The sequence below is a fragment of the Acinonyx jubatus genome, chromosome A1, assembly GCF_027475565.1.
Source record: "Acinonyx jubatus isolate Ajub_Pintada_27869175 chromosome A1, VMU_Ajub_asm_v1.0, whole genome shotgun sequence".
Lineage (NCBI taxonomy): Eukaryota > Metazoa > Chordata > Mammalia > Carnivora > Felidae > Acinonyx > Acinonyx jubatus.
In genome coordinates this window covers 212146729-212171143 of record NC_069380.1, presented here as the reverse complement: position 1 = coordinate 212171143, position 24415 = coordinate 212146729, and positions in this window count along the sequence as shown.

Sequence of the window (24415 nt, the reverse complement as noted above, 5' to 3'; positions counted from 1 at the left end):
AATCACAAATATTTGGAGAAAAAAGTAGCTCTTTATACGTACAAATTAGTTAGATATTTACTATTGACATAAACGGGAATGAACATTATAAAACAAAAAATTATGACTTTTTATATTCTCTTATAGGATAAAGTATAGCACAAACTCATTTTACTGTGTTTTCTGTATTTTTCATTTTATGTTGGATAAAAACAAATGTTTCAAGAAAAGTAGCAAAATTAGTCACACTTCAGACGTCTATAGCCCCAATACAAAAGAATAATTTTTTCTTTAATCAAATAAAGAGAAGACTGTAGGAGTATATAAGAAGTTTTTCAACTTTCTACCTCTGTATAAAAAAAGATGCTTCATAGTATTTATACATCTGCAGGGGTGGTGTCTCTGAGTGAATTCCTAAGCAAAAACTAGTGAGTGTTGAATTATCTGTCAGATGGAGAGAATCATACTGATTATTTCATATAACCAAAACTATCAGACTGAAGTTTTTAAAGCTGAAAATAATATAATTATATAGTTCTCTACTGAAGACTATTCAAAACTTATTTTACATTTCAATCAATTATATAGTTTAGGGAAATCTTTCACTGCTGTTTCACAACATTTTTTAACTTAAAAAATTGTATTATGTAAAAAAATGTGAAGAATGACCCACATGAATGGGTCTCTGGATTACAGTCTGTTGCTTTCTAGAGTGGTCAGGATCTTGATACATTTGCTACTTATTTTGTCTAAAATATATGTTTCTAATTACATACTGTGGTCACTCCAATACTTGAACCATTTTCATTTTTATAATAAAAAAAGAATTTTTACAATTAAATACTTTCTAATAAAATTATAAAAGCAATTGTTTTATTGATTCATTTTTAATCTAAATAAAATATAAAATACCTAAAAGATGAAAAATATATTCAAAATGATATTTAATTTTTCATATTTTCTTCTCTTGTATATTTTTCCTGAGATGTGTTAGTATTGTGACTCTAGAAAGGACAAGAGAAGTCTTCGTCACCAGGATATGTCTTCTCTAAACTTAGTAGCAACCTACCTGCATTGTTGCCAAAACCATTACATATCTCAATCAAGCATACTTCTTCTTAAAAATCATATCATTACCTGTTATTATAGATATTAAAGTTTCTTGGAGATTTTTTTTTTTTTTTTGGAGAAACATCACTGTCTAGACTCTATACTACCAAAGTCTGGACCTCAGCACAAATTGTATCCTGAGTCTCTGGCCAGCCATTAAATTCCATGAAGTTTAAATAAAGTATATAATGTAAGCAAAGGCTTCAGTAATTAAATGGAACTATGTTACAGTATGTTTTGAAAATGACAACTTATTTACTGTTTGCCTATAGATTTAGAAATCTCTGACTTCCAGTTTTAGTAAAATATAAGCAAAATGGCTGTTGAGAGCTAATACTTCTGGGTGCTTGCTATGTAAATGATGGTCTTCAAAACTCCTTACCTGCCCTCCCCCCAAGCACTAGGAGACAGATACCAGTATTATGCCTGTTTAATGTAACAGAAATGAAGAATGCCTCCAAGAGAGCACAGCTGATTAATTACCAGAGCCAAGGCAGTATGGCTGCACTGTAGACACCATGCTCTCAGGCAGGGTACTAGAGCTGATTTTTTCAAGGAAGACAGCAAAATAATTGATGTGAAGTCCTGGAAAACTGGGCTTATATATTCTTTTTTCTCCAATTGTAATGATATAAAATATACAACATTAACTAGTATTTGCTAATATAGTTGTGCCACTTATGTTACTTACTTAGTGTCACAAAATCAGATATTTATTAAAATGTGTAATGAATCTAGCTAAATGCCGTTTCAATACAAGTGCTTACCAGAGAAACATTTTGGTTGTTCAGTTCACAGGTTCCCTTCAGAATTAGACAATGTGTATTTCCCCAGATAAGAAAAGCTTTGTAATTCTCCACTTCAGTAATTTTCTCCTGAGCTGCAACTATGTCCAGTCTAAGAATAGAGTGGTTAAGCCAAATTAGTCATTCTCAGTGTGACTTTTTGTTACTAGATTCTGAAAGGTGTGTAGAATCAACTGAAAAGAGAGTAATTAGGAGAATTACCAAATTCTTCATCTGCTATGTTCCTAATGGATTCATACATCTTCCTTCTCCAATTTTCCCTTCAACTCTTACTTTATTTTTCTATACATCAGTATATAAGAACTCCCTGTCTTTAAATCGCTTGGGATATTTGCACACAGGTAAATAATGTCCATACAGTGTTGTTTACTTTCTTGAAATTTCATCACATACTGCAGAAATGCTTCCGGCAAGGCATATTATTTCTGAAATTATTTAGAAGAAAATTGATGTGATGAATCAAATATAATAAGTGGCTTCACACTTTGTGTGATATAATTATTTCAAATTAGAAGAATTCTAAGTTGGGTACATTGGTTTTCAGTTGAGCAAGAATATTCTTTTATTCTTCAATCAAGCAAGTAATATACTATAATTAAATAATGTAATAACATAAATGTTTCAATTTCCAAATAGAGAGGAAGAGAATGTAAAATTTGCCTGAAAGCTAAATGGGCATTCATATTCCAAGAAACTGTCACATACTACCCACTGTCTGAGTGGTAGGAAATAGTGTCTTGTCTCTTTCCCTCTGAGGAGTAGTCTGGATGCAAAGAACACCACCATTTTGCACATACTTCCCATCTTTCCATATTGATTCTTTGGCTGTTTCCTGCAGGAAACCAGGGATTATATCAGTGAGGTCATCCTATTAAATCACATTAAATAGAACAGTGGTTTTACCATTAATAATGATTACTGATATGTTTGATTCCATGGACTTCATGTTCAATAAAACAATGTGTCTCCAGTTAAACTAAATGTAACAAGTGGTCATTAGCATAATTAAAAAAATATATATATACTGTGTAATCAGAGCACCTGATATTGTCATACAGAATGCAAAGGTCTGTTTCTTCTGACAAGACTGCTATCTCCTTATAAGTAGGGACCATGTTCTTGGCCACTATATGCTCAATAAACACTTGACAAATTAATGAATTGGTATTAATAACTTTGCTCTCCTATCATTGTGTATTCTTTCTCCCAAGTCCTTTTTTCTGGACAGAATATATATTTTTAAAGGAGGGCTCTTACTGAGTAAAAAGACCGTGCCCACAGCAGATAGAACAGTTCCTACCAATGTGCTAGTTAAACTGAACAAGTTACTAGACTAAGTCTCCCTTTTATACCTAAAAGATGGAGAAAAAAATACTTATTAAATAGGATTACAAATACCATTAAAATAAATAGCACTGGCAAATAGTGTGACATAATAGACATCCAGTGAATGTTAACAGTCTTCTGAAGTGTTTCTTGTTTTTCCTTCATTTAATAAAAAAACTGCTTAAGAGATTATTTTTCATAATACCCTGGTCACTGATAACACTCCAGACATTCTAAAAGTAAGCTCAATGTTTATAAAGTACACATGGCCTTTGTCTAGTACTATGGACAGAGTATGTGTGCTCCCAAAATTCCCACGTGGAAATCCTAGCCCCAACTTGATGATATTTCGAGATGGGGCCTTGAAAGATGGTTATGTCCTGAGGAGGGTGCTCTCATGAATGGGGATGAGTGTGCATATAAGAGAACCCAGAAAGTTCCCTCCCCTCTGTCATGTGGAGAGACTGAGAATAAGGCCATTTATGAACTGGGAAATGAGCCCTCACCAGACGCAGAAACTGCCGGCACCTTGATCTTTGACTGCCCCGTCTCTAGAACTGTAAGAAATGTTTGTCATTAAGCCACCCAGGCCATAGCATTTTGAGTGTGTGTGTGTGTGTGTGTGTGTGTGTGTGTGTGTGTGTGTAGCAGCCCAAATATATTGATAATGTAGCTTCTGTCATGCCTTCCCAACAGCATTGTCTTTTGTTTTCAAGATAATAAGGACTTTATTTATTTATTTTTTATTTAAATTCCAGTTAGTTAACATACTGTGTAATATCAGTTTCAGGTGTAGAATTCAGTGATTCATCACTTACATACAACATCTAGCAAACACCATTGTCTTCTTAGGAACCGTTCTTACTAAGAAACTCTAGATTGCTTTAATATTAAACACTTCCCTTACTAGGCTTATTTATGTATACTAAATATTCCTATTACACATGCACCACGGATGTGCTGTATTCTGTAGTAAACAAACCCTATACATGTAACAATGTATAATTTCATACTGTTTTTAACCCATTTGGTTAGGAAAGCTCACTTATAACTAAATCCAACTTTGGGGAATCTGAAGTGAATGAATGGGAATGTTGGCATGATTAGAAACTCTGGGGAAATGCTAGAAGACTTCCCTCTATTACACTGTTTTCTACATTCACAACTACTGAAAAACAAGAGTAGCTCCTGTTGGATTTCTGGGAGCTTTTGATCCCATTTTTTGCAAAGTGATGATGATAGGAAACATTAGCATTCCCTAAAGCTTAATCATATATTTGTGGACTTTTTTTAATTTTGAAATAATCTCTGAAATGTCCAACTAAACCTATATCCAAAGTTACTCTGATGAATAACTTCAATTAGCTTCTGAAATAAAAATTTGTGTATTTTTATAGTGAAGCAAGTTGAGAAAACATTATTTGGAGGGGCTTATGAGGCAATAATGTGCATCAAAAATAGCTAACAGTGTCAGCAAAAACAGTTATTTTACATTTACAGTAGAACTAGTTTTCTATATATAATATAGATGTCTTATGTTGCTACTGGGTTTTTTTCCTTTATTTTTTAAATATCAATGAAATGAATTATGAATTAGATATTCTTTCCTCCTATCTATCTATCTATCTATCTATCTATCTATCAACAGAATAGGAGAGGCCCTGTCTAATCAGAAGTTGATACAGTGACTAAAATGCTTCATCCAACTGACAAGTGGAGCATAAAGTTAATAGAGAGAAGCAGTAGAAAGAATTGTTTACTTTACTCCCTCAGTCTGCTGAAGATGTGAAAGATCTTTGTCCCCAACTTCGAATTAAGCCAATCAATCCTTTCCATAGCAATGCTGGCTAATATTGGGAGTGGCATATCTTCAACATATTCCATGTCTCTTCCAAGTAGTCTATGCATTAACAGTCCTGTACCTACACTACAGTGCAAGGTCTTCCTCTTTTATTCCATACCCTTGCCCTCTGTATTTCCACTCACTTGGTTAATGTTTCCTTAGCTATTTAAATAGTATACAGCTGTGAACCCACAAAGCCACAAGAGGAGCTAAAAATACACTTTAACTCAGAGAATGGAAATACATGGAAAAGGAAATAGCAATAATGGTATGTCACAAAATATTCGGATTTGATACTATTCACAGAGCAGAGAGAATTATTTGTCCAGTTTAAATGGAGCTATAGTTACTCTGGCTTTTTAATTGATGAATTCAAGTTTTAACTGGTAAAGTAAAAAAAAAATACATACATATATATATATATATATATATATATATATATATATATATACACACACACACATACATATATATATAGGCTGAAAGTCAATTAATCCTCTAATTTCAATTAAAGATAGTTGTACACATTTTTAAATGAATAAAAGTTTAATGTAAAACATTTGGAGAATCCTCTGTTAAGCAAAAAGTTGTATTAACTCAGGGAAAATTCAAAATTCCTAAAAGAGTGCAAAACAGTCTCAAGTTTTTCACCACAATGTGTATTACAATACTACTAACTTTATTCTCTATGCTGTACTTTTCATCCTGTGAAGACATTCTTAATGTAGCTTTTCTAGTATAGTCGAATACATCTTTATCAAAAACAATCTCACAGTTTAGAGTCCCAATCAAGAATCTCGTTATCATGAATGCCAGAGAGCTTTAAACAAGAATGTGTCTTTTTTCAGAGGGTAGAGGACACTCCAAGACATTGCCTCAATGGCAAATAATTCCACCACCCATGGAAAAAAAAAGTGAAAATGAGAAGAAGTAGCTGGCTTGGAAATATTTATCTATGTTTCTAAAAACAACATAAAGAATTTTCTCTGTGAAAACTATGTCTTTATTTGAGTGAGGGATTTTTACATAGACCCACACTCAAATTCCCAAAGTGACATTTACTACTTCCAAGACATTGAGTTGTATGACTTAATCACTATGAAATTCTTCACCATAAAATGGATAAAATAATGCCTTCCTTAAAAATCAGTTGTAGGATAAAATAAGACAGTGAGTTAAGTCCTTATCATAGGGTCTATCACATACTACAGTCAATGAGAGGCGGTCTACTATTATGAAAGGTCTAAAAAGAGGGGATTTTTGTTGTTGTTGTTGTTGTTGTTGTTGTTGCTGTTGTTGTTTTTTCCACGAGGAGGGTTAAGGAAGAAATGATCTTCTACATAAATGTAGTTGTATTTCTTTTCCAACGATTTGAGCGGTATCTCATGTAGAAACCAGCTTAACAAACACTTTTCTTAATCAGAGAAAATACAGGAGAGAAAAAGAGAAAAAATGAGAGAGAGAAAGAACACAGAGACCAAAATAAAATTCAGTAAGCTATTAATGATAAATGGCCAACAAAAGATCTTGGCTTAAAAATAAGTTCGTGGATATTTTCCTGGAAAGACAATTTGTTTGCCAAATAATTATGAATTCATTATCCCCTTGGATTACAAAATTTGTTAATTTTCTGCTTAAAAGAATCAGAATATTAATATGAAATGCATGCTTTGAGGATTAACTATCAAAGTCGCTACTAATTATTGAAATTAATCAATGGCTAAGGGACTATGAAGATTTCTGTTGCCAGAAAACATTAGCTTTAAAAGCATAAACTGCTAAGAAGTTTATGATGACAGTTATTTATTAAAGAGTATTTGTAGCATTGTGTAAGTTCATTTTTACTTTGATTCAAAGAGCAAAGCATTTTAACATAAAAGTTATTTCATTACCATGAACTATTGGGCCTCTGAACAATTTTTAAAACCTATTGACCTTCTGGTTATTATTTATATATGTTCTATGCTAATTCCATTAATATCCAAAGTAATACCTAGGCTGTCCAGTCTCTAATATTCATTGACTAGATGGTACTACTAGATATTAAGCTCATTTCTTGTCTTAGCTAAGAAAAAATTATTCCTTATTCCTGGAACAACACTTGGTTGATGATTCTTGTTTCTGTGCATAAGGAAGTTACCCATTAAAATTTGTTTCTTTATTGAAAATGTACTACAGTGCTAAACGCACAGTAAAATTCTGACTATGTAACATAAAATTCATGATGTAAATTTGAAACTATTAGAAGAAATTAGCTAATGTACACATGGTAATTACCTGTTTGGTTGAATTATGAGTAATAATCTTTTCTCTACTATCTAAATTATTATAGCTCTTTTTTTTTAAGAGAGAGTGTGTATGTGACAGTGGGGGAGGGGGCAGAGGGAGAGAGAGAGACAGACAGATAGACGGAGAGAGAGAAAAAATCCCAACATGGAACCTGATGCAGGGCTTGAGCCACCCAGGTGCCCCTAAATTATTATATTTCTAACTAAGGTCTGACATTATATTTTCTTCTGAGGATGTGATACATGAACAGCTTTGTGAAGGTGAACTTTGCAAATGAAACACCATGTCTTAAACCACGTGAGCCTATTCTCTAGATGTCAACTGTTTGGACTGGACAGGTCATCACTGGCCAATAATTTTAATCCAGTTAACAAAGTCTCCTCAACGTCTACCTCTGAGTAGTGTCCATATTTTATATTTTATGCTGCCAATCAAAGAAATAATACACTGTGCTGGGAAGAGCTGGTTAAGGTCAAGAACTAAATTTAGAATCATCCGTATATCTTTAGGAATACTACATTTGTGATTTATAGTATATTGATGTTTTTAAGCTTTGATTTTCTGATTCCAAAATGTTAATAACAGTGATATTAACCTCACAATGTTGCTATGGTAAGTAAATAAGACCATGTAAGTTGATATGTTTCATATGAAATTAGCATTCATTACATACCATACATTTTCTTAATAAATATAATAATGCTAAAAAAGGAAACAGACACTGAGGAACAACATTTTGAGGTAGCAGGAGCAATGAGTAAGCCAAGATTTGGGCTGGAGGAAGTTGTTTCTGGAACAGAAACAGTGGAAGAGATGTGATTTGGGTGAGCTCCATAATGGTGAACTTAGAGAATCAAGAGCAACTTATCTTCTGGAAAAATGAAAACAAATTCACCATTTTGTCTGATGTACACTATGGCCTGATCTACATTCTATAGCCAAAAGAATTTGCTGTGTGTCTTTTAAAATGTATCTATTTTTCCAGTACTTTCTATGTATCCATGCAATAAATGCCCATTATGGAAGTCAATCAGTCACATCACCTTCAAAACATAGCCCTCTGTCTCTTTAATAGTCATTTAGATATCGCTTCCTTTTGAACATTCTTACCTATATTTTATTTCAATATTTTTCAAAGTCTTATTCTAGGTAATTCTGTACCAAGGCAATTGAAATATTAGTTTGAAATGAAGATTCCTGGGGTCATACCTCTGTATTAAAAAACAAACAAGGGGCACCTGGGCGGCTCAGTCGGTTAAGCTTCCAACTTTGGCTCAGGTCAGCTCAGGTCATGATCGCACAGTTCGTGAGTTCGAGCCCCACATCGGGCTCTGTGCTAACAGCTCATAGCCTGGAGCCTGCTTCTGATCCTGTGTCTCCCTCTCTCTCGGCCCCTCCCCTGCTCATACTCTGTCTGTCTGTCTCAAAAATAAATAATAAACATTAAAAACATTTTAAAACAAAACAAAACAAAACACCACCACAACAAACCTCAGGGATTGAATCTCAAAATCTGAGGCTCTACTTTCCTATCCACAAAAAACTAAATACTAAATTATATTAGATTTATAGTTTTTATTTCCTTCAACACTTAACCAGTAATTTTCAAATATCCATTTGGGGTTATTTGAACCAATTTCTATGAAATCTGCATTTGACTAATCATCCTAGGTAAAACTGAGGGAGCTTTCTATAGATCACAAATGGAAGTAATTCTTTAACATAATCGTTTTGTATATTAACCATCTGATAATATCCTAGCTTGAACTAGGATGTAAAAGCTTACTATGATTACAATTTTCACATGTTTTTTCCAACTAAAATGTAATCTCCTGGAATGCTTGGTCTATGTCTTACGCCTTTTTTGTACAATCTGTAGAGACCAATAAGGTACTCTTCTATACTAAGAATTGTATGAAAGTAGCAATTGATAAAATTTCTAAGATTGCTAGCCCTCCTAGAGAGTAGGAAAATACTCTGTCCCTATGACAAATTCCTGAACACTCAGCAAGTATAGTGAAACTTCTCTATGCTAAATATCCTATCTAAAATCTGCAGCAAGAATAAAAAAATTAAAAAATTAAAAATAAAACCTGCAGCAAGAGATATATAAGCATTTGTATATGTGCCCTACACATGTGGACATAATAACCAGCATGGAAAGAGACAGATATAAGACAAAAGTTATGTCAGTTGAAAGAGGAAAGGAGGAAAGGAGGAAGATGGTTTCTAGTAAGTAATCCATGGATGACCTTGATGATGTTATCGTGCATAATAAATAACATAGATATTTGCTATTCATAGACGGTGGTTTCAAGTACCCTCTCACCTGCCTCAGAGGCCTTATTCTGTTCCACTCATTTAGTGATTTATTAATGCACATCCACACATATAACAAATATCCAACCCACATATATAAAATGCAGTCTGAACATACTGAAAAGAATTTTTAGCAAATTGGAAAGTTTCCTATTTTATCACGAGTATTTAAGGTTTGTCAAGAAAAAAAATTACTCACTTGACCTTATTTCCCTGGTATTTACTTTGTTTCATTTATTTAAAACAAAATCCCTCAACCTGTTCATTCTGTTCATATGTAATACATTTTATATGTTTATTTGACTGAAATTAAAATACCACTTTTTATTGGAATGACAACTGAGTGACAAGTGTTAAGTGTCTTCAGGGGAAAATTGTTTAACAAAAACATATTTTGAAATTTCCTATTGAATCAATCATTATTTCTAACACTAAAATTTTCATAGAAATGAAAGATGGATGAGATGGTGATAAAGGCAAATAGTTTTTATGATATTACGGGGTTTTGCCTGGTTTTGTACCATGTTTGACAAACAGCGACATCTGTCTAAAATCTGTCAATATGATGGATGGGAAGCATAAATCACATTATCTTATGTCAACACTCCCCTCAGAACAATATTTTAACATAAATTCAATGCTATGTCATGAATATGACCCTTGGGAATAAAGAGAGAACATATAACATTCAGCTGGATCCTATTTACATAGTTATTTTCAACCTCCTTTGACTTAGGAAACTTAAACTTTCAAACAAAATCTCAAAGACATAAAATATATTCCATACAGTTTGAGAACTGCTAATATGCTCTCAAAGAGAAATTTTAAGCCTATATGCTAATATTAAGTGCTATATTGATAATGACATTTCTAGTAAAATTGTGTTCTGAAGGTAATGAAATTAAAGCATTCAATAGATAAATTTAGAGTTTTGGCTACAATTTATTTTGAATGCATTTATAAAAGTTCACGAAATTGTCATACCTCCTTGACCCCAATTTTAGAACTAATGATTTCTGGTAATTTATAAAGTATTCCAAAACATCACAAACCTCCTGACCCCGGAAGCATCACTTCACATGATCCAATATCTTCTCTTATTTTGAACTCTTAAAGAGAAATTTACCAAGGTTTGTAATTATATTAATTGTGCCCTAGATGTATTTGGGAAAAACATTTTCTCATTCTTCACTAGAACAGTCTTTTCTAAATGGGTGAGACAACCAGATTTTTATTTGTTTATACAATGTTTTTAAAGATTTAAACATTGACAATTAAACCTTAATAAAGTTATCCAGAATTTTGATTGAATTTTTTGCTTTGTCATTCTGTGTTACGATGAGATGGTCCTCTCCTATCCATGTGCTTAAAAGAGTCAGTCCTAGACTACTTTTGTGTTAGAGGTAACACAGCCCCTTCGTGCTCCTACTTAACTCAAGTTTTTCACTACATTGAATAAATCAATTGAATTGTCTTTCCCCCCACAAGTAACCATCTTATCTAATGAAGTTTCTTTCTATTGCTTTTTAAGTCTCTTCCGGTTATCCTGAAGCAGAGATTAGCATGGCATGCGTCTCTAATTGTTGTTCTGTCTAAAGGAAATTACACTCAATTGTCATGACACAAAATTAAGGAATATTATGGTAGTTTCAACCACAATATGATGAGTGGAACTACCACAAATATATGCGCCAAAGCATTACTTTTGTTATTTTTTGTCCTTTTATTTTGTTTGTTCATTACTAAATCTTCAGACTTAAATTGCATTTGCCAGAAAGAAAAAACAAAAGTCCACTTCATTTAGCACAGAAAAGTTTTAATGTAATTCTGCCTAATCATTCATGCAAAGAAGAAAACTTTGTTGTCAGTGGCTGTGATCACAGCAAATAATTTAGACCTTCAAACTCTGTTTTACCTCATGATACTTGTCTATTTAACCTTGATAATCATTGAAAATTTATACTGAAATTGGCTCCTTCTGAAGAAAATAATAATTTGATTAAATTCAATAATATGGTAAGTTATCTACAACAAAAATGAAGTTTTGATTCAACTAATTTAACCTTTATTTTACTTTTTTGCTTCTCTAATAGATATTTAATATTCGTTGTCACGATTTTCATCTCTAAAATCACAACACAGGGAAGATCATAACGATAAAAATTAATTGTATGTCTTATATATCATTATATAGATGATAAATCTATCAGTCCTCACAGCTTTGCCTAAGAATGGTGAGTGACTCCGACAAACTACCAGACCAATCTGAAATTCCCAGGACAAGACATACATTAGGTCAGGCAGGACTAGCCTCTATGATGGATCATCTATTACTCCAAGATGAATGCAACTATGGTTTCAAGTGAGTCTAGATGTTCCCTTGATGTCCTTATTGAAATTCCCAATAAGGCTGCAGTCACTTACTGAACCATAAAGGTGGCAATAACCTTGTATATAAAAAAATAAGATATTGGGAGACATAATAATATAAAAGGGACAATCTGTATATCTTTGTTGAAATGATTTCTTCTCATTTCTTCCCAAGATAAGTAAAAATCAATAAACAAATTTGGATATAATTTATAGAAATATAAAACCAACACGTTCTTTCAAAATAGTATCCTTGAGTCTTTTTTCTAATAAAACATTTATTGCTTTATAATTGACATACAATACTATATTAGTTTCAGATATACAAGATATTGCTTTGATATTTTTATACATTAAGAAATGATCAGCTCCATAGGTCTAGTTACCATCTGTCAGAAATGTGACAATATTATTGACTGTATTGCTTATGTTATCTATGTATTACATTCCCATGACTTTAGTTTGTAACTAGTATATAACTCTTAACCCCCTCATAAATATAGAGTATAGGAAATATAAGTGAACAGGGAAATACTATTTAGTAATAAGTATGAATAGCATCAAATAGCCCATTTTTTACTATGTAGGAAGCAATTCAAAAGGAAAGGTAAATTATTTTTAAATGAAGGAAATGTAAATGCTATATATCCTTGACCTCTACCCCCAATTCCTCATTGTGCCCTACCCGCTCCATGTCTGAAGAACATGCATTACAGGAAAGTTACAAGAGGAATTATATCATTATTTATGTGGAAATGAAGTCAGAAAAAATAGAAATCCAACAAAATGTTTACAAAGTAACTCATTTGTGTTAAGGGTGATATTAGAGGAAGCTATATTTTGAGCTACTTGATAGGGTGAATAGGTTTGTCCAATGTGTTCTTCCCCTCCCTAGGCATAATTTCTGGGTGACTTATTATCGTAAGTAACTACCTGTCTTAACGACCACTGAATAAGCAGTGTAAGGAGCTCATTCAGTAGCTAGAAGGTTGAGCCAAAATAATGACATATTCTAAATGAATTCCAATACATCTTTTGATTTCAACTGTTAGTAAAGTACAAAAGCAATATGTTTCTCAGCTATCTAGATGGTTTCAAACAATGTCTCTAGGTTGAGTTAATGCAGAATTAGAAAGGAAGTCATTCCTTTTCTTTTATTTCTTGGTGACCAAGGGGGGAAAAACAGTTAATATTTGACTTTATTGCCAATATTCTAATGTTCTAATCTGTTGGTAGTATTCATTGTATTTCATGGTGTGTTACTGACAGTATGTCTAGCATAAACCCTCAGGTTGTAATATATAATTTGATTCATTGCCATCAGCTGCAATATCCCTGAGAGAATTTTCATTGTCCTAATATTCAAAGAACAAAAATCTCAGGAGAATGTTTTATTTCCTTTATGCATTCAGCATTGAGGGAAGGATAAAAATTTTGAGAGAAGTTATCAGTTCTTTCCTTTAAACATGGCGGGGAGGAGGCACTGCTTGGATAAAAGCTGATGATTCTATGAACACTATTTATCAAAATCAAGTAATTGTGGACAGCTCATTGCTGACTTCCACAGCATATCTGGATTTAGAGTAAAGATAAGCCCTATTAGGGAGAACAGCATTTAAAGAGATAACATTTCTTAAAATTCTGCTTAACAGGAAAAACAGGATGTCAGGTGAAGTAAATGTAAAGTATTCCCTTCAGCATAAAAGCTGAAATAACAAATAAATCACTTTCGGACTATGATTCTTATGATCAGTATCGCTAGAAGCCATTTTATCACCCTCTGAGTGGCAAGATCATTGTTACTCTTATCAACTGCTCACAGAGTTTACATGAACAATTTATTAAAACACGAGCAATTTGAAAGTCTTAAATTCTTGGCCAAAGGGTGAGGACATTGTCATGTTAGGGCACTGATGTAAACCAACTGCACCTCAAGGAAGGAATCAAGAAAAAAAGCATTGTACTTCTGTGGAGAGGGGAAGGGGGAACAGGCACATGTGCTCTACTCCAAGCTCTTCCAGGAAGGAGTGGGAATACTGAACAGACTATACCACCACAGAGTAGCATCGCATTCATCTCCAAGACGAAGGCTTAATCAGAAGCACAGCACGGAGCCAAAAGCTAAGAAAGTAGGAATAAAAGAGAAAAGAAGGAAAACAAACAGAAAGAATAGAGGAAAAGAGTGGAGAGAAGACAAAAGAGAAGAGAAAAAAGAACCTTGGCAAACATCCTCACCCAAAATGCATTATCACTGATCAACTTGACTGTAGAGAACTTAGAGTTATCAACCATAAATCTCAAACCCAGCCCAATTTTTAATTAGATTAACTTTCCTCCCCTCACATATTAAAAGCCTAGTCAGAAAGCATGTCCAGTCCTAGGCATAAAACTGTTTAATTGCATCATCAAAATTCCCTCATCTTGGTCCTATAAGGTGATATAATCACAGGAATGAAATCCCATAATATTCACAGACTCAACACTCAAAGAGAGAATCAAAGAGAGAGAGTTATGCAAAGATGTGAGTCATTCCTGGACCATGTAGAATTCCACGGGTCACAGTATGCAAATCACCTGCATCAAAGTCCAATGTGCAATAGACACCCTATTAACTGGTTTCCATTCCTGTTAATGACAGAACATAGTAAGGGTTACTGGACTCCTCCCTTACATACTAAAAATATTGTGGTCAAGCCAAATTTTGACCCAAAATAATAATCCTTGACTTTTGTGTAATTCCCTGGATCTAAAGATCTAAATCCAAAAAGAATTTCATGAAAGATAAGGAATCATAGTCATTTTTGTTTTACTAATTGAATGGCAATCAGGTGATTCCTATCATTCAAGAATGGAGTAGTTATTAAGCATTGCAAAATTAAAGATTAATCATCAGTCCAATTAACATCCAAACTCTTAGTCTTAGTTGAAATAATTTCATTGCACATTTTGAATTTGAAGCCACGGCTACTGCATATGGTATTTGCAAGCTATTACTTTGTCTATATAACTGCTAATATTTAAGATCTTTTTATGGTGAAAAGCAATTTAGAAGCACTCTTCCACAAGAATGTTCATTCACATTTTATTGATAAAGGTAGATAGTATGCTGAAGGGAAATTACTATATCGGCTGATGAAGGTACATGATAGGCATAGAGTCAGGCTTTTAAATCTAATTTTATATATAAGTATGATATGAATTTTTAGATGTAAAATATCATAAACAAAAATAAAAAATATTCAATCTATGTTCAGAGAATAAAGGGGCATCTTTCAATTGGAAGGATCACAGAAGGCCTCACAGAAGAGGTGGCTTTAGTAGAAATTTTATATAGTGTGATTTGTATAATCAGACAAAGAAAAAGAAAATTCCACCTAAAGGGCACAATGTGGACAATCCACTAAAGAAGGAGGGCATAAATTATAATTGGAAAACAGCAATTTGACTGGGAGTAGTAATAGGGGATTTTTACTATGGTTTATGTGGAAGACAATTTAACCACTACTTTCCCAAGGAAAGATCTAATGGAAAAGACAATAAATGAAAGTTCTAGATATTGGTAAGGTACAGAAAGTATAGTTTGAGAATACTCATTATTCTTTGTAATAACAGGCTCATTTTTTTTGTAAAGCAAAATTCAGTAATTTTTACACAGATTTAGGAAAGAGGATGGATTTTTGAGATAGAGGACAGGGTGAAATTTATGAAGTAACTATTTTTGGAATGTCAGCCATCATTTTGCAGTTAACAAAGGGATTTCTGAAAGGCAACAAGAGCCAAAATATGATGAGAGAATATATTTTTCATTGTATCTAACAGAGATGCTTTACTTTTGCTCCCTCCAAAGTCCAGTCATCTAAGATACAGTGAAATAAAGCAGTAGGGTTTTACCCAAAGGAAGTGATCAGCTCTTTCAAAAGTAAAAACCCTCTGAAAGGCATATTGAGTGGGAAATCATAATCAAGTTCATTAATAATTGAGTCTAATGGAAGGAGGTGGCTTGATAATATCAAAATAATTTTAAATAGTGCCATAAAAATTGTTGCTGTGAACTTCAAAAGAAAGGGTGTTTAAATACTAAGAGGGTTAATGGTAATTCCAAAGAATGAATGGGAGACATAGAATGTATCAACTCTTATATTTTATCTTAAGAAATGGTGGTGAAGCAGGAAAAAATAGAATATTTAATCATGTGTGCTGCATGAACCGCAGAATCCGTATGATAGGAATTAAATGATGAAACAATTAGCAAAGCATGGTTCTTGCCCTTTAGTAGTTAAAGACAATGAGGATTCTCTAATCACAGTTTAGATGGGAAAGGTCATGGCTTATATATGACAAATATTTAAAAGAAAGTTTAAGTGAAAAGATACAGAATAATAAAACAAGGACTTCAGAGAAAGATGCTTCTTAAGCAAGATAAAAAAGTAATTTGAGAGAAAGCAAGCAAAGCCCACTTTCAAAATAATCAGCCTAGAGTTGCTGATAGCAGACTGGACATAGTATCTTATATACTTACCGTCAAAATGCTGAATTCATTGAAAAAATCTCTATATGCAAATTTTATAGTATGTTTGCCATTGAATATCACCTGGCCTTAGAAGATCCAACAAACTCTTTGAGAAGATTCAAATAATAGTACAATGAACTGAAGAGAGCAGATAAAATTTACTACTTTTTCTAAGCAAATTTCCTATTTCAAAATCATCCCTACAATCTGGAACTGGTGATATCTTAGATGGAATTACCAGGCAGAATGGGAAAGATTATATTGCACTATGTAAAGAAAGGATGACTGTTGGAAAAGGGATAAATTAAGGTAAAATACATTCTTTTATATTTCTTATTAAAAAAAATTTTTTTTAAGTTTATTTATTTTTGAGACAGAGAGAGACAGAGCATGAATGGGGGAGGGTCAGAGAGAGGGAGACACAGAATCTGAAACAGGCTCCAGGCTCTGAGTTGTCAGCTCAGAGCCCAACGCAGAGCTCGAACCCACGGACCGCGAGATCGTGACCTGAGCCGAAGTCGGCTGCTTAACCGACTGAGCCACCCAGGCGCCCCTAGATTTCTTATTTTTAATTGATGTAAAAGATATTTTTGTGTAAAGCAATAATAGTAACAATGTTTACTGTTTATAGTACATGTAAAAGTTAAACGATGTCACAAGGGGAAGGAGGAAGAAATTATGAATATTCTGTCATAAAACAACTCTGTACTACTGGAGTGATTCACTTTTTTTTAATTAATTTATTTATTTTTGAGCGACAGAGAGAGACTGAGCACAAGTAGGGGAGGGGCAGAGAGAGAAGGAGACACAGAATCCGAAGCAGGCTCCAGGCTCTGAGCTGTCAGCATAGAGCCTGACGTGGGGCTCAAACTCACAAACTGTGAGATCTACCTGAGCCAAAGTCAGAGGCTGAACCAACTGAGCCAGCCACCCAGGCACCCCAAGTGATTCACTTTTAAAGCCCTTGTAAACACACGTTTAAAGACTAGCCTGTATCAACTATAGAATGCCATGTAAAAATAGTTAAACCCATAAATTTCATCTTTACCATTGAAAGAGCAATACAATAGAAGAGCTCCTTTTTCAGGGTTCACATGGATCCAAATTCTAATATAAATTTGACTTTTAAAATATAATTTCTGTAGTTGCATTTTATATGACAAAAATGCTAATATATTTTATGTTATATAGTCATTATGATCATTTCTTACACTGTATTTATAGAGGTTTACTTTTCTACTTCTCATAAAATTTTATGTACATGGAACCATGTCAATATAGAGAGAACAGTCTAAAAGCAGTTATTTGAGAGAATTTTGTCATCAAATTGCAACCTTTTAAACTATAAATATCTAATTTGAGAGCACATTTTGTAAGATACTACCAATAAAAGTCATCTATCTGTAGTATTAATAAGTGCTATACTTTATAATAAATTACACAGAAAGTATGAGTAAAGAGCTGTAGAACTAAATGCCAATGTGTTCTTAGATAAAATTCATGATATATGTAATTACAGAAAAGTAAACATCAAAGATAAAGTATCATCACTGTTTTAATTACCATAAATATGTTTGTAATTACTGGAATTTCTGAAATATTTTGTACATAGAAAGGATTAATTTTAAAAGACATTTGAAGGAATATATAGAATGTCACAACTTCTTTAAATTACTTAAAATTCGGTGAAAATGTTTATCCCTTTAGAGATATATAAAATAAATTATATTATGATGTAATATGCAGCAGTATAATATACTAGTACATAACAAAATAATATAATTCATAGCCTTAAAATGAAAATTTTATCATTGATTCTCTCAAAATCGTTTTTAAAAACTGACTGCACCTGAGGTATTACTTAAGAAAACACAATTAGTGTTCATATGCACATTGTATGTATGCATAACACATACATTTATTATAGATTATATAGTGTTTTCTCCATCATGAAATGAAAATCCATTGGTTATATAGATTATACTGCACTATAGAATCTGTTGAGGCAACACAAGTGAAGATGATAAAGATTTGACATTAGGACTAATCTTTGAGGACAAAGAATTTCTTAGCTACTGGGGAAGATACAACCCTTTAGGATCACCAACAAATATTGTTTTCCACAATTCTTCAAGAAAACTGCTTTTTTAATGAAGAAAAATGAAACTTTACCCAGAGGGATTCAAACACAAATGTGTATCAGAATTTGTAGGTTTTCTTTTAAATTATACCATCCAGAAATATGAAATTATACTTTATGGAAAAATTATAAAAGATGATTATTCCTATTTTCCCCAGCTAACTGAAAATGTAGAAAACAGAGTAGATACAAAAATTGGTCTTTTAACCAGTGTGCATTATTCAAAGATAAAAGAACCAATAAAACTCAAGTAGGCAGTTTAGCATAATTTTTTTTGCAAAATTAATGCAGCAATAATATGAAGAAATAAAAACAAATCATGGGTTAAAAAATAAATATATAAATCAAGGGCAAGAGTCATATAAGGTAAATGGTAATTTTATATGTTCTTTGACACTGATATAGAAGAATGTAGAAATGGCAAATTAGAATCACAAGAAACAGATTTTACCCAGTACAAAGTTGACTAATAATTTCAGAAGCAGTTCATTGTGCTATTTGAGCCATCACCCAGTCATATTTAATATATTTAATTTTTTCATATATTTGAATATATGTATATATATGACTAGTACATATGACTAGTACATTCATATATTTGAATATATGTATATATATGACTAGTACATAGAATGTATAATGCTAGTCATTTTCACTTGTTAAATAATTATTTTAATTAGTATATCATATAATTTAAAAATCAATACTTAAATCAATAATTAAATCAATACTTAAATCAATACTTATGTCAATAATTAAAAAATCAATAGCACATCATAATCATTAATATTTTTTAACATTTTGTTGAGTGAATTAGGTTAGCTTTTTGAACTCTTTACACAATGGTGCGTCTGCCTCAGTTGGTTAAGTGTCCAGCTTTGGCTCAGGTTATGATCTCACAGTTCATGAGTTTGAGCCCTGCATCAGGCTCTGTGCTGACAGCTCAGAGCCTGGAGACTGCTTCAGATTCTGTGTCTCCCTCACTCTCTGCCCCTCGCTCTCTCTCTCTCTCTCTCTCTCTCTCTTTCAAAACTAAATAAACATTAAAAACTAAAAAAATAAAATAAAATAAAAAAGAACTCTAAGCAATCAATATACTCTATTTTGCTTATGTTTGCACACTTTTAAAAAATGTCATTTTGTTACAAATACAATATTCAGTTCTCTGAATTTGAAATACAGACTTTAACAAACATCTATCAGTATAGTTCCATTGTATTGATTCTGATATTTTATATTTTCTAGAAATATATAATGAAATTTTTGTTTCTGGCTTCTTGTAAACCTTTAGATCTACATCTAATTGTATTTTAGTTCCTATTGCTTAAACTTCTTTTTATTCTTCCTTTTCACTTATAAAAAGTCCCTTTTATATTTTAAAAAAAAAAACTTTTTTTTTAACCTGAGTTAAGTTGGCCTTATTTTACTAATTTGGGTCATTGCATCCATTTCTGTCAGTTCAAATAGACCTTTTCTTTCCCAGGTGAAGTGGCACTGAGCAGACATCAGCTAATATGGACATTTTTTCAGGTCAGTCTTTTCTCTGAGACCAACTCTATAAAATGTCCTCAAAATTCATCGATGCTTTAAAGAGTCCGTACATTGTCTGTGACAACATTCTATAAAAAATAGTCCACTTTTATATCCGTGTTATTTTATCCAAAATTAAATCAACATGTTAAGTTAATTCCTCCAAAAAATATCTAAAACAAAAATATATTAGAGGTATTATTACCAAGTAAAATCACTTTTTCTTCCCTTCACTTGCTTATTCAACAAGTATGTACTTAATCTTTTCTGGACTTTGAGTTGCATATATGCACAAAAAGGTGAACATGTGAAGTGTGCTCTCTGGGATCTTGGTCTAACAGCTAGGATTAAATATATTTACAAGCATATATACAGCAGGTTATAAAACATAAGAGAACAATATATATTACCTGTGGGAACTGATCCACAAATGACAGGGATCAATACATTTTCTGTATCTTTCGGATTTTCAGTGTATTGCTCAAGTCCCTATATACACTTTCAGCAGGCAATCATGTATATCCCCATTACAGAACTCCTTTGATATAAATAAAGAGACTGAAGTCATGATTTGGTATGACAATACTTTGGGATTCCCAAAGTTAATTTATAAATTATAACCAAAGTATTATTTTGCAACAAATATTGGTCATAACTGAGTGGCAATACCATGGGGATTTTAAGGAATGTGCAGTAAAATGAGGCAAAAAGTCCTGGCAGTAACAGTGATTAATTAATAGCCTTAAGAGCATATGGCCAAAAGTTCTAGTCATACACATTTCTTATATTGTTCTCTCAGTGCATAATCTCTTTTGCAGATTGCTTTTTCCTATCAATCCTCCTTAAATGTTATTGTTCTCAGCCTTCTCCCCTAACTCCCTTCTTTTGGACTCTGCTCTCTGTCCCTTAGAGAACTTGCCCACACAGATACTGTGGTTAAGTAGAATAAAAAAATGGCCCCCAAGGTTCCTGCCTCCTGGTGTGGGCCAGACCCTTCCCCTTGAGTGTGGGCCAGACCTGTAAGTAACAGGACATCACTCCTCTGAGTAGATTATATAGCCAAGGGGATTTTGAAGACATATTTAAGGCCTCTCATCAGTTCACTTCAAGATGAAAGAGATTCTCCTGCTGGCCTTGTAAAAAGAAACTAAGCTGCTAGAGACAGGACCACGTAGAAGGAAATGAAGGATGGTCTCCTGGAACAGACAGCAGGCCCACTGACAGCTGGGAAGATAGTGGACAATTCAGTCCTGCAACCTTCAGGACTAAATTATGCCAACAACCAGGGAGATTAGCAGAGAACCCTGACACTTAGGTGTGACTATAGCCTTGGTAACCAACAACTTCTTTCAGCCTGGATAGAGCCTTGATAGAAACCCTGAGAGAGAACTCAGCTGAGGGCTGCACAAATTCTAACATACAGAACTATGAGATAATAAATGTATAGTTTTTAAGCAGGTACATTTTTGAGAATGTGTTTTTCAACATAGAAAACTAATACATATAGCTTTAATTGTAGGCCCAAACCCAATGAATACCCAAACTAAGAGGCCAAAGATCTCTTCAGAGCTCCAGAATAAAATTCAATATTTTTATATCATCTCCACTTGGATGCACCAAAGGTGGTCAAAGAGGTCTGTCTCATCTCCAACTGAAGTCCACACCTTGTTTCTCTACTCTGTAAATAGTTCCACCATCTACCATCAAGCTAGAAATATAACAAGGGAGACATTTCTCATGACACTCTTCCTCATATCTTATGCCTGTTTAAACATGGACTCCTATGCATTTTCCTATTTTAACATTTTTTTAAAATCTAACCATATCTTTCTATCCTGCTGTTATATCTTGTTCAGGCTGATATCAGGGCTCACCTTGTAGTCTTGCTATATGGACTCCTATCTGGTTTTCCTGACCATTTCCTGTGCCTTGTCTTATGCTTTCTACAAACTGCCACTAGTGTGATATTTCTATGATGTAAACATGAATCCCTATTTAAAACATGACGCTTCCCCAATATCTTCAGGAAAAAATACAAATACCTTAATATAGTTATAAGTTCCTTTTTTATTTTTATTAACTTGTTTTATTTTTGTTTAATTTACATCCAAATTAGTTAGCAGATAGTGCAACAATGATTTCAGTTATAAGTTCCTTTGTGATCTTGCTGCTATATTTCTTAGTCTTCATATTTTGGCAATATGTTTCCCCATCCTCTTTATCCATACTTTTTTTTTTAATTTTAATGTTTATTTATTTTTGAGAGAAAGAGAGAGAGGGAGAGAGAGAGAGACAAAGCATGAGCAGAGGAGGGGTGGAGAGAGAGGGAGACATATATTCTGAAGCAGGCTCCAGGCCCTGAGCTGTCAGCACGGAGCCTGACGTGGGGCTTGAACTCACAAACCATGAGATCATGACCTGAGCTGAAGTCAGATGCCTAACTGACTGAACCATCCAGGTGCCCCTATCCATACTTTTTAAAATGCTATGTCTTTTTGCTTTCAGAAGTTAACCATGCCAATTCATTTTCTGTACTTCGAGGACTACATTCGAATGTATATATCTTACTTCATAACAAAGCAGAGTATTTCTTAAATTACATTGTTATTAACTCATTCTATTTTATTATAAGTTTCTATAAAGTGGCACCTCACTGCCAGTCTCTGAAAACACTGACCATGCTGATTCCAATTTGCAGGACTACTTGGTAGTCTTTCCTTCTCTTTCAGAGTTCTTCTCTAATACTGGCTGACCCCTCCGTCCCTTTCCCTTGGGGTACAGTCTATTATCTGGTGGAGGTCTTCAATACAGGCGACTCTATGATCCAGCGCTATCCCACAGTAAACCACACTTGCCAACATCAAGCTCATCTAAAAGGCTTGCTCTCAGAATGCTGTATTCTAGAAAACTACTTTCTAAATGTGTCATCATAGGGTATCAGTTACATACCGCAATGCCCTAAAGCTCTCAGTGGCATTTGGTTGTAAATTGAAATGCTAATTTACAGTTGTTAAAACTAACAAAAAAAAAGCATAAAAATAAATTGATCAACTGCTTTAACCCAAATATGAGAAGCTGTCAAAAAAAAATTAGTAGAAAGAGGCCTGGTCACAAACTGGATGAATTTGGTTAGCTCTTGTAGTTACTGATTCCTATAACTATTCTTACTCTGTACAATTTATTAATGTGTAATGCTAGCATCAGAGTAAATAATCTCTATATAGCTTTAGATGTGCTATTTATCTTTACAACAATGGGCCTAACAAAAAGCCTAAGCCTGAGAGATGTTTTGATCATGGAGCCTTCCTGACAAACCACAATTCATCTCATTCCAGCCACCTACTGTGGTTACCCCAAGTTCATATATGATTTGTTATTTACTCCATGTTAAAAATGACATCTGCTGAAAATACCAAACAAGACAAAAGGAAAACACCTATTAAATCAATCACTTCAGTTATTTGATTCATTATACTAGATAGAAATAGAAGTCTCATGTGATCTAGGACATATTTCCTTCCCTTTAGACTTAAAAAAAAATTACGAAACCTTCTTCCACCACAGAAAAATTGCCCCTCAGAATAGAAAGTAGCACAAAGTGATATACTCTGGTGATCAGAAAAGGAGAATATATTTCATGCATTTTCTCACTGTATTAATTCCAATCAGTTCTTCACAGTCACATTCAGTCAATAATCGTGGGATGTTTACCATTTCTATGGCCAATTCTGTGAAAGGTGCTGAAGCCAGGAGGCACCTGTACATAGCAGTGAGTAATGGATAGCAATGAGAGGCTGCTCGGGGGTAACATGGGTGAAAAGAAGTACATATTTTTATACAAAAAAAATTCTACCCAAAATGATTAATTCTCAAGCTTCCAAGAAATTTTATTTGGTACTAAGCTCTATAAATCATGAATTCCTCCCAAGAAAAGTTTTCATCATTCAGTTAAATCACAGTTGAGAGATTTGCTTAGAATTTATCATTTAGATCACATCTGAAAAAGTAAATAGATTTAAATCCTTTGAATCTGAGTGGAATTGCATATGCAAGAGTTCTTTTCTTGACATCCTGTTTGCATTGAGTGTGTAGAAATGATTTGCTATCATGTGCTCACAGTCAGATAGCTGCAAACACAGGTTCCTAACCAGAGGCCACAGTAAATACCACGTGGGGACTTATATAAAAAGTAA